The following is a 10,073-nucleotide window of genomic DNA, read 5'->3' as shown; positions in this document are numbered from 1 at the left end:
TGAATTCTTGCGTTATTTGTTTATTTATTTGTAACTCCTGACATTCCTTGCTTGAACATCTCATTCGAAGAGCTTTGAGATTTTCTATTTTTGCTAATGCAGTAGTGACACAAGAAGTTTGTTCCTATACAATATAACTGGTTTTACATTCTATTTTTTTCTCCTAAAAGATTGCAATGGTGTTTTACCCTTTTTGCTTAGGAGTATTTCTTCAATTGTCTTGCAGAATTTTACGGGAGATTCTTAAAATGGTTTGAAAATATTTATTGGAAATCATATTGGCAAATATTTACTTAACATGAAGAGCATGATACTATCCTTCTTAATTTGACAAGCTACAAATTTGACCCATGGTTGGCACTAAATCAGATTATGAGTACAAACGTTGTGCTTGTGTAATGTGGTCATTTCGCTGAATAGTAATTAATTTGGAGTCAACATTAAACTCCTAAAAGATTCATAGTTCCCTTGATATTGTGTCTACCTTGTGCATATCAGTTGTATCAGCTGTCGAGAAAAAGTTGTCGAAAATATTATTGTCTTCATGTAAGATGACATGCATTGCTTGCAATGAAGAGAATCCAAGACCAGAGTTATCATTAATAATCCTGCTGGTGAGGATGTTTACAAAGGAGTCCCTAAGGTAGGTGTTTTTTGTCAATTGTTTAGTATGTTCCTAGCTCAATTTTTATCGTGAATGTGCACCATTTTAGCTGAAGATGAAATGTTGTATCTGTAATATTAATGGGAGCAGCTTTGGTTGTTGGTTTGTTTTTGACTTTCTAGATATATTGTTTATGTGTGTATGTAATATTGTGGTTCAGGTTCTGTAGAATTGGAGACATTGGAGGGTGGCGGAGAAGGAACACCAAATAGCATTATGCCTATATGATCTATGAAGACATTCCCGGCATAAACTTATTAAACAATTTTTTTGCATAAATATAGCTGGAAATCCTTTTAGTTGTGTATATATGTTCATGCCGCCACTACTTTAAAGCGTAAAATGTTGCACGGGCACCACTCATCTAGTTTANATAGCTATAGTTCTGTTTGTTATGGAGACTGCCATTTATATATTTCACTTGCCCGTTTGTATATTTCGCCTGCAAATATACAAACAAATTAAGTATATACAAATGGAGGTTGTGGTTTGTAATTTCGCTTGCTTGTTTGTATATTTTACTTGTAAATATACAAACATCATAAGTATATACAAATTTTATATTTATACAGAACTCTGTTTGTATATTACACTTGCTAATATATAAACATGATAATTTATTATGATTTTTTCATGAATCATATACAAATAGCTACGATAAGAATATATAAATTCTAAATTGATACAATTAGTAATTGAATTATACAAATTCTAAATTTATATAATTAGAAGACCGAATAGCAAAATTTCACAAAACTATGCCACAAATTAAAAATAATCAATATTATAACTGAATTTAATAATATGCTCTAGATGTTTGTGCATAATTTTCTCAATTCTGAATTCAACGGGGCCAACCAAAGGGACAGTACAATGTGGCTTTTATAGAAAAGAAGACGTAGACGCAGTAATCAGTATACTGTTTCATGTCAATTTTGACAAGTATTTGACTAGGCTGCTAACATGTCTGTTTTCTTTTTCTTTTTTGTCTCTTACGATATTTCGAATATACTATATTTATTAATGTTGACCAGTAATTGTCATTATTATGACAAAATATCGTTAAAAATAAAATAAAAGTGATCAAATCTAAAAAAAAGTAATAATTAATACTAAGAATGTAAACGATTCAAAAAGCAAAAGCATAGTATGTATATATTTATATAACGGACAATTATGTAGCAAAATCGAAAATGGCTACTTCTCAAGCAATTTGATGCCAACTTGTTTTGACATATAATCTAGACTTGATAGCGAGATATACAACAAAGGCGACCTAAATACGAATGTAATTAGATGTTTATGGTTTGATTTAGATCGATTGTTACTTCTAAAATGTTTATATCAATTAATCATAATAGGTTATTTGATGTGCATGCTTACTTATATATTAGAGAAAAGGGTTAAAAATACTCCTCAACTTTGATTTATTAGTTGACTATGTCCTTACCGTTAAAATAAAGTTATTTTTACCCTCGATGTCTACAAACTTAACACATACGCCCCTGATTTGGACGGAATCTCCCAAATTGACTTCAATTGCCCAATTTCAATCAAAATTATTCTAAAATGAATTTTCAATAACCCGACCCATAACCCATTTAATTAAAATCCAATTCAAATCAAATGGGCCGTATCCCGGCCACTGTTTTTCGCCCGTAACAAAGGTGCTCTCTAGGATTTCAATTCACGTTCGTTGCAGCAGTAATAGATGGATGCAACGGTCAGAAAGCCAAGATGGCTCGTGAGAAGAACATCGAGAAGATGAAAGGCGCAAAAGAAGGCCAACTTGACGCGAACAAGAAGGCCATGAATATCCAGTGCAAGGTGTGTATGCAGACGTTTATGTGCACAACGTCAGAGGTGAAGTGCAAGGAACATGGAGATCTATTTCCTTTAAGAATAAGAAAATCCAAATATCATTTTTATTTTTCCCAAGCTAACCAAATAATATTTTCGATTAAGCTCAAGTTTGTTTTTTTTTTGAAATGGTGGAACATCTGGTTCTTCTAACTTCAGCTCCAATTGAAGAAGAAGAAAAAGCCTCAACTCCAATTCAATGACTATCCATGAAATTAGTTGTAAAGTTGCAGATCTTTTCAAAGTTCAATCCAATCCAATGTTTTTTTTTATTTAAATCGTGGAGGTTTAATTTAGTGTGAGTTGGAGTATTTGCTATAATGAGTCGGATTGGATTTGAAGAAGAGACTGATGGGTAGAATTCAGGTTAATTTTGATTAATTTGGGGATTTTCGTCCATAGAGGGGTACAAATGATAAATTTATTAATGGCAAGGGTAAAAATAACTCTATTTTAACGATAAGGGCATATTCAACTAATAAATCAAAGTTGAGGGGTATTTTTGACTTTTTCCCTATATATTATTATTACTTACTAGATGCTACAGTTAAATATTTGTTTTCTGCATATTTTGTTAATTTAGGCTCAAAAGAATAAAAGGTAGTATATTATAAAAGAATTTCAAATATTTATATATGTGTGTGTAAATTGTAAAATTATAAAAAAATAAATAAATAGTATTTGTATAGTTGGTTTAATTGAATCAAATAAAACTTCATCGCAGATTTTAATATAAAAAATCAAACCAAAAAAGTATTGAGTTTTTTCCAGCTTGATATAATTTTCATTTTGAATTGATTTATGGATCCCTTGATTTATCAATTTTCTGTGAACATCCCTAGATATAAATTATATAATAAACTCCTGAGGAATGATTGTCCCAGATTAGTAACCATTGAACTCAAAAAATGAGATTTATACATTTAAATTACATTAAATTACAAAAACATGAATCAAATTGTGTCTTGAAATTAAATATATTGTGACGGTGTGATAAGTACCCATTTACGGCTTTACCTCCAATGTGAAATTTTCAAGCATATATTTGAATTTAATCGTACTCTAATACAGATATCAAACACTATTCCGATTGTACTCAAAGTTTTCATGGAATAAGGATTTACATCAATCAACTATAATATAATGTATAGGGATAAAGCAACACTCGTCTTTGTAATGTCTCAAATCTCCAAACTTTTCTCAATTCATCGATCTCCAATCTATAATGACTGATTCAACTCACCTCACTTTCTCATATTCTTGAATATCTCAACAAAATAGAGATATTCATGATGCATCAACTCAATTTTTCAATGATTTTGAATGGAAATTGAAAAGATTTTTAAAATTTTGGAGAAGAAATTTAAAATTTGAATTTTTTGATGTTGTTATGCTTTGGGAGAGTAATAGTACAACCAATGGTGCCGATCACCCCTAAAATGGTTCGCACACCTGGGGAAAAAAAAGATACCATTTGGTACAACCTTCACATATATTGTTTGTTTTAAGCCATGTAGCCTATATACAAAATAAATGTAGGGACTCTAATTATTGGACAAATTTCCTCAAAATTTAGTTAATATCTCTCTAATATGGAACCCCATTGGGACATTGGACACACAGTTGGTCGATTGGATATATATATATAATATACTCCCCTCTGTTCCTTGCAGTAATGATTCCTTTAACATTAGAATCTTTATCACAAAGATGTTGTCCATAAATCAAATTTATAATAATTTAGTTGATTAGTTCAATTAACTCTATCTGCCTATCTAGCTTAACTTTTAATATACCCAAAATTTTGCTCAAATTCCAGAAAAATTATGAGTCATTGATTTTGCTAAATGTTTTAGGTAATATTTCAACCTATTATACAAGGCAACTTTAGAAGCTAACTGAGATTAAGAAAAAATATTTCAAGAAATTCAATATCTATACCATTCAGACACCCTTTTGCTTTCTCTACAACAACAATAACATACCCAGTTGAATCCCACAAGTGAAGTTTGAAAAAGATGGAGTGAACGTAAGCTTACCCCTACTTTATAGGGGTAGAGAGGATGTTTTCGATAGACCCTCATATCAAGTAAAGCATATCAAACAAGTAGGAAAAGAAAATACAGTAAAGAATATTAGTATCAAGAACGATCCATATCCTCGTATAAGACTCATTTCCTCGGTAAGCTTGTCATTTTTTGTCTAATCACCTCTCCCCTCCCCTCCCCTCTGCTCTCCTAATGCCAAAAGACCAAAAAATAGAGGGGTAAAAAGAAGCACTCCATCTAATGAGACCTCATCAGTTTCTGTCTCTGCAAGCTCCCATTGCCAAGCACATAAGCAATTGGAGGGAGTGCTCAAGTGAGTTTCGGAAACCGATGATTAAATGGGGAGAAAAAACCAAACTGGAACAAAGTTATTATACAACAACACATAGCATAGATATCCTCCAACATAAGCAGACAACAAGTTTTCACCATGCCTGCGAGAATGGAACCTTTTGTCAATGAGCCTTAATGAATCAAGAGCGATAACATTGATCTACCTCTTGAATTTCAAATTCTCATACCTAAGTTGAATGTCCATTAGAAAAAAAGTTGAACTTCCTATACAAAGGAAAGGCCCAAAAGAGTCTTTTTATCTTTGAGGTTAGACCAAAAATGATCCCTTATCTTTATTATATAGAGCAGTAATAGTGTCTTAAGTTTACAATAAGAGAGCACATTTAATACTCCCAAACAGAAACTGTGATCTTATCAAAATGGGTTGGGATGCTGAGTTAGCAGCCACATGACGCCCACTTTATAAAAATGTCAGTGCCACGTGGGATTGAGTATCCATCATGGACAGGACTAACGGAGGCTGGGCATATTTGAACCACTTAGGTAACGACAGGAATATTTTAATACGAATAGTGTAATGGAGGGTAAAAACGATCCTTTTTGCATTTTAGGGGAGCAAATTTGACCATTTTCCGATGTTTTGATAAAATACATTTTTTTCTAAAAGAACACTTGTGTGATCAAGATATACAGAGCTCTTATATTGTTCTATCATCCATGAGAAAACAATGATGCGTCTATGTCGTTCTTTCATTTTACTTGCTATTTGTTTACCTTATTTGTTCCTCCTATAATGCTTTTCTAGTCTTCACTCTCTTTTAGGAAGATCATATATTCATTTTTGGAGTTCTATCTATCGTATTAGTACAACATAAAATTAAAATTTAACTGTGCATGTTAATGTAAAACTGTATAAGACAATAAAGATTTTCTTCATTCTATCACTAATATGAGTTTACGTTTTTCGTAAGCTTTGGTTTTTGTTTTTCCTTTCCAGTTTCAAGTTGTCAAGATCTGTGTGCATGTAAGGTTTTAAAGTAAGAGTTCATGTTGTGGCATGGTGCGGGACAAGATTCACGATGCTTTTATATATGAGAAAAAGGGTCAGTGGATCATGATTAGGGTCAAGTTATCACAGTAAGTAGTGTAATTGAGGAGTTATTTGGTCTTCTTCGATACTTAACCAATTCTGTTGTTCAAAGATCACGATTTCTGTTTGGGAGTACTACTAAATGAGCTCCATTATTGTGAACTTTAAGGGACTATAGTGCTCCATATAATATATATGAGATGATTTTGGGAATAACCTCAAAGAGAAGGGACCATTTTGAGCTTTTCCACTCCTATAGAAATTAAGATGGGGTAGAACGCCTTTAGCTACACAGAGATATTAAACAAAGAACTGTCTAGTTTGATAGTTTACCTCTTTATATGGTCCATTGACATCTGATGGTCATAATCGCTAAAATCAAGGTTTGAACTACTGTCCCCATGATCATACCATACCATAAGCCCTGCAAATTTATTTGATTAATGTCATCTTGATTCTCCAATACACATTTGAGTATAGTAGATTGTAGTCGTTTTCACCACAGTTAATATTATAAAGGGAGATAAACTTTAAAATGTCATGTTGTACTATTATCACATACCGTTAATCCAAAGTTTAGTGACCATCCAAAAAAGATACCAAGGGGCACTCCTACTAAATAATAGCTGCCTAAGTTGACATATGCCACAAGTGCCTGCCAACCGGATCCAACTGCTACGCCTGAAAACATTATAACCGATGAGTATTTAACTACTATGATACATGGCTTTTCATATGAATGTCAGTATTAAGTAGTTTAAGATGGATTTAACTTAAATACTTTAGACACTGACCATGTCAAGTAAAGTTATGTTATAAGAGTATATAACCTGGTTTATCAGATAACTAATTTTTAGGTTACTAATTCCTCTCTTTATCTTTTAGTATGCGATCAGAGGCGAATCTAAAATTTAACTTTTATGGGTTCAAATTTTAATGTGCTTAAGACCTACTAGTTGTTGCTATTTTAATCAATTTATACACATAAAAATATACTTTGTGTCAAAAGTACTTGGTTCAAATGAACGCGGTGCCATAAAGCTAAATACGCCTCTGGACGTGATAGTTGAAAGCAATATATAAAAATTGAACTCCTAAAATTTCTCACCTGAAAGAACTGGTTGAACACAATTACAGAGGATTGTGGTTGCTAACAAGAAAGCAAATCCACCCACCATTTTAATGACAGGAATGCTTGAGGTGAAAATCATAGAAAGCTTATCAGGAAAGACCATAACAATTGACCAAAACAAAATTCCCAATGCTAAAGTGTTCAACAATGCAACTTTCGTGGCAAACTTTGCACGGTTTCCGTTTCCAGCTCCAAGCTCATTTGCAACTCGTACCCTGTGTTTATAAAAATGGTTATTGGATGAAATGTTCCTACAGCACTATAGCCAGTAAAATTTCAATGGTATAAAACAAGAAATAAGATATGCTCTTTTATGTCATTATACGTTTTCATGTACCAGAAGAGAAAAGATAAATACACATAAGCTACATTTTTCCGTCTCTTATTATTGGCAAGCCAAAAGGAAACATCCATAAGACAATAGAAACGGACTCAAAATTATTTGACGAACATACCCTGTTGCTGCCAAAAATCCTAGTGGAATCATGGATTCCCATCCAATGATAGTAATACTGGGGAAGAAACAACATCAGTTACTTGCAAAATCAAGCAGATAAAAACATTTACAAAAGCTGAGTATACGATAAAAATATCGAACCAGATAGAGAGCGCATCGACTGCAACCACAGTATTGTTCATGTGCCCAGACACAATAACTAGCACTCTAAAATAAATATTCTCCAACCTGAAACATCAACTTCTACGCCTTAAAAGAATATTATTCTATATATCAATGTGACTATGTTCTTGATAACAGAGACAAATGAGGAAAAAGGAACCATACAGTAGCATCACCCCAGAAGCGACAGCGAGCTTGAGAAAATCCCAAAGGCCAACAAACGCTTGCATAGAGAAACCAGTCCAAGAATGAGGGCACCCACCGAAAACAATTTAACCAAGAAGCCCCAACACAGAAATCCACCAAGAGATGTCAAGAATAAGGGCAGTCCCAACAATTCCAAATCCCAATTTATAAAGAAAAATCCAACACAAAACCACATGAAGAGCAAGTGTCCCAGCAGAAACCCAAGCAATTACCACTGTTTTTAGCTGGCACTGCAGGAACCTTAACAACGTAAATTGGAAAGGAAAGCTCAAGTGCATAGGTATCAGCCAAATTGCAACCTTTCCAGTCAATTTAGCCACTGCCTCTGGCTGCCCCAGAAACTCCAATATAGGCTCGGCAAACACAAAAAGAGGCAACAGTACTAGAGAGCTAAGGAACAATACGACCAAAGAACGCTGCAAGTATACACCCAGCAAAGTGTATTGCTTTGCCCCATAAGCCTGTCCACACAATGTCTCCAATGCACTTGCCATTCCCAGCTGACCAATCAGCAACACTAGTTACACTACCACAACAAAATTTTAACCAAAAAATCACATAAAGTAGATGATAGTGTCCTCTATATTAGACTTATGGATCTTAATCAAACTTCTTACCTCATTACTTATTTCTTATTGCAAAATCCAATCATTTGGTGACTTTCTATTTTCGAGTTTAAGTTATATACATGATCAAGGTAGAAAATGTACAATCTGACTATTTGTAACACTATGAGCACAAATGAGTTCGGCATAACTAAGTAGCTATAGCACAAATCATGTATTTATGTTTAAAATCCACATTTATCAATAACATGGTAACTTTCTTTTCTATGATGTAGAGCACATAAACTCAGTATCCCAGCTTCGCCTCTGACTATGAGTGCATAAAACTTATAAATCTTTCAAAAAGTAAGACATACCAAGAATCCGAAGGTAATGGAGATGAAGAAGGTGGTGGCAATGGAAATGGCGGCGAGGTCACGGTTACCCAAGTGTCCGGCGAAGGATTGACTGATAACAGTGAGAGAAAACATGGTCAATCGATTGAAAATAGAGGGTCCTGCTATTTCCCATATCATCTTTGATTCTTGGCATGCTCTTTTCACCAAATTTTCTGCTTTTGATTCTTCCTTTTCCTCCGAGTCTGTGTCTTGTGTGTGTAAAAGGGGCTCATTGGGTGTGTTTGAATTCGTTCTTCTATTGAGTGAGAACATCACTGCGAATTTCGATATTGTCGGACTGAAGATACTGTACATCGGCCGGCCGGCCGGCCATTGACAAAGACAAAAACTGACCGGGAAATATTGATTACTAGCTGGATTGGGAAAATAATTAACTTATTTTTTAAAAAAGAATTTTATATTTATAAAAAGATCAAATTTATATTTGATGTCTTTTTGAGTATGCAACAAATTAATACTATTTTAATATTATTTTATCAACTTATCAAATTCAATGCAATACTATTTTTATATTATTTTTTATTTTATCAACTTATCAAATTCAAGGCAATACTATTTTATATTACTTTTTTGATTTTCAATCCAATGTCTGGTATCCATCTTGGAGTTCGACTAAATCTAGATTTGTGCAGGGAAGATTGGGGTTAGAACACTCCCTAACAAAAACGACTTTGTATCAAGGGACTCGAACCTGAAACCTCTGATTAAGGAAGAAGGAGTACTTGTCTTTCCATCACAACTCTTATTGGACATTATCTCGATATTATTATATAATATTTTGTTAAATTTTATTATTTTAACTTTATATCATAATTTTTCACTAAAATTTACATTACTTGTGATTAAACAAAAAGACCTTTTTATACCATTTGATTTTATGCCCTCAAACTTATTGAGACAATCGGAAACGAGATCCAATAATGGTTTTCTTCACTTCCGACGTAACAGGTTTAAAACAAATTAAACGACCTATCAGATACGCCATGTGACATTCATTTATTATATTCTTTTAGCTGCATTGTAGGATTAATTATGTACTTTTTTTAATTTTAATTATGAAAAGACACTTGAGTCTTATTCCAAAGTTTTCTAAGTAGGCGTTTGGCCATGCGATATCATATCACGATATGATATTGTGAGATGGAATCAACATTTGGATATGCGATTTTACGTTGATTTCATCTCATGATTTCAT

At 33.2% G+C, this 10,073-nt stretch overlaps 1 pseudogene; it reads right to left on the bottom strand.

The window, feature by feature from the left end:
• Nucleotides 1-4,606: 4,606 nt before the first annotated feature.
• On the bottom strand, nucleotides 4,607-9,245 carry LOC125856804 (protein DETOXIFICATION 27-like; annotated as a pseudogene).
• Between the last annotated feature and the right edge of the window lie 828 nt (nucleotides 9,246-10,073).

Source organism: Solanum stenotomum, chromosome 2 (assembly GCF_019186545.1).
Source record: "Solanum stenotomum isolate F172 chromosome 2, ASM1918654v1, whole genome shotgun sequence".
Lineage (NCBI taxonomy): Eukaryota > Viridiplantae > Streptophyta > Magnoliopsida > Solanales > Solanaceae > Solanum > Solanum stenotomum.
The sequence above is the reverse complement of the archived record's forward strand: the minus strand, read 5'-3'. Positions and strand labels throughout refer to the sequence as shown.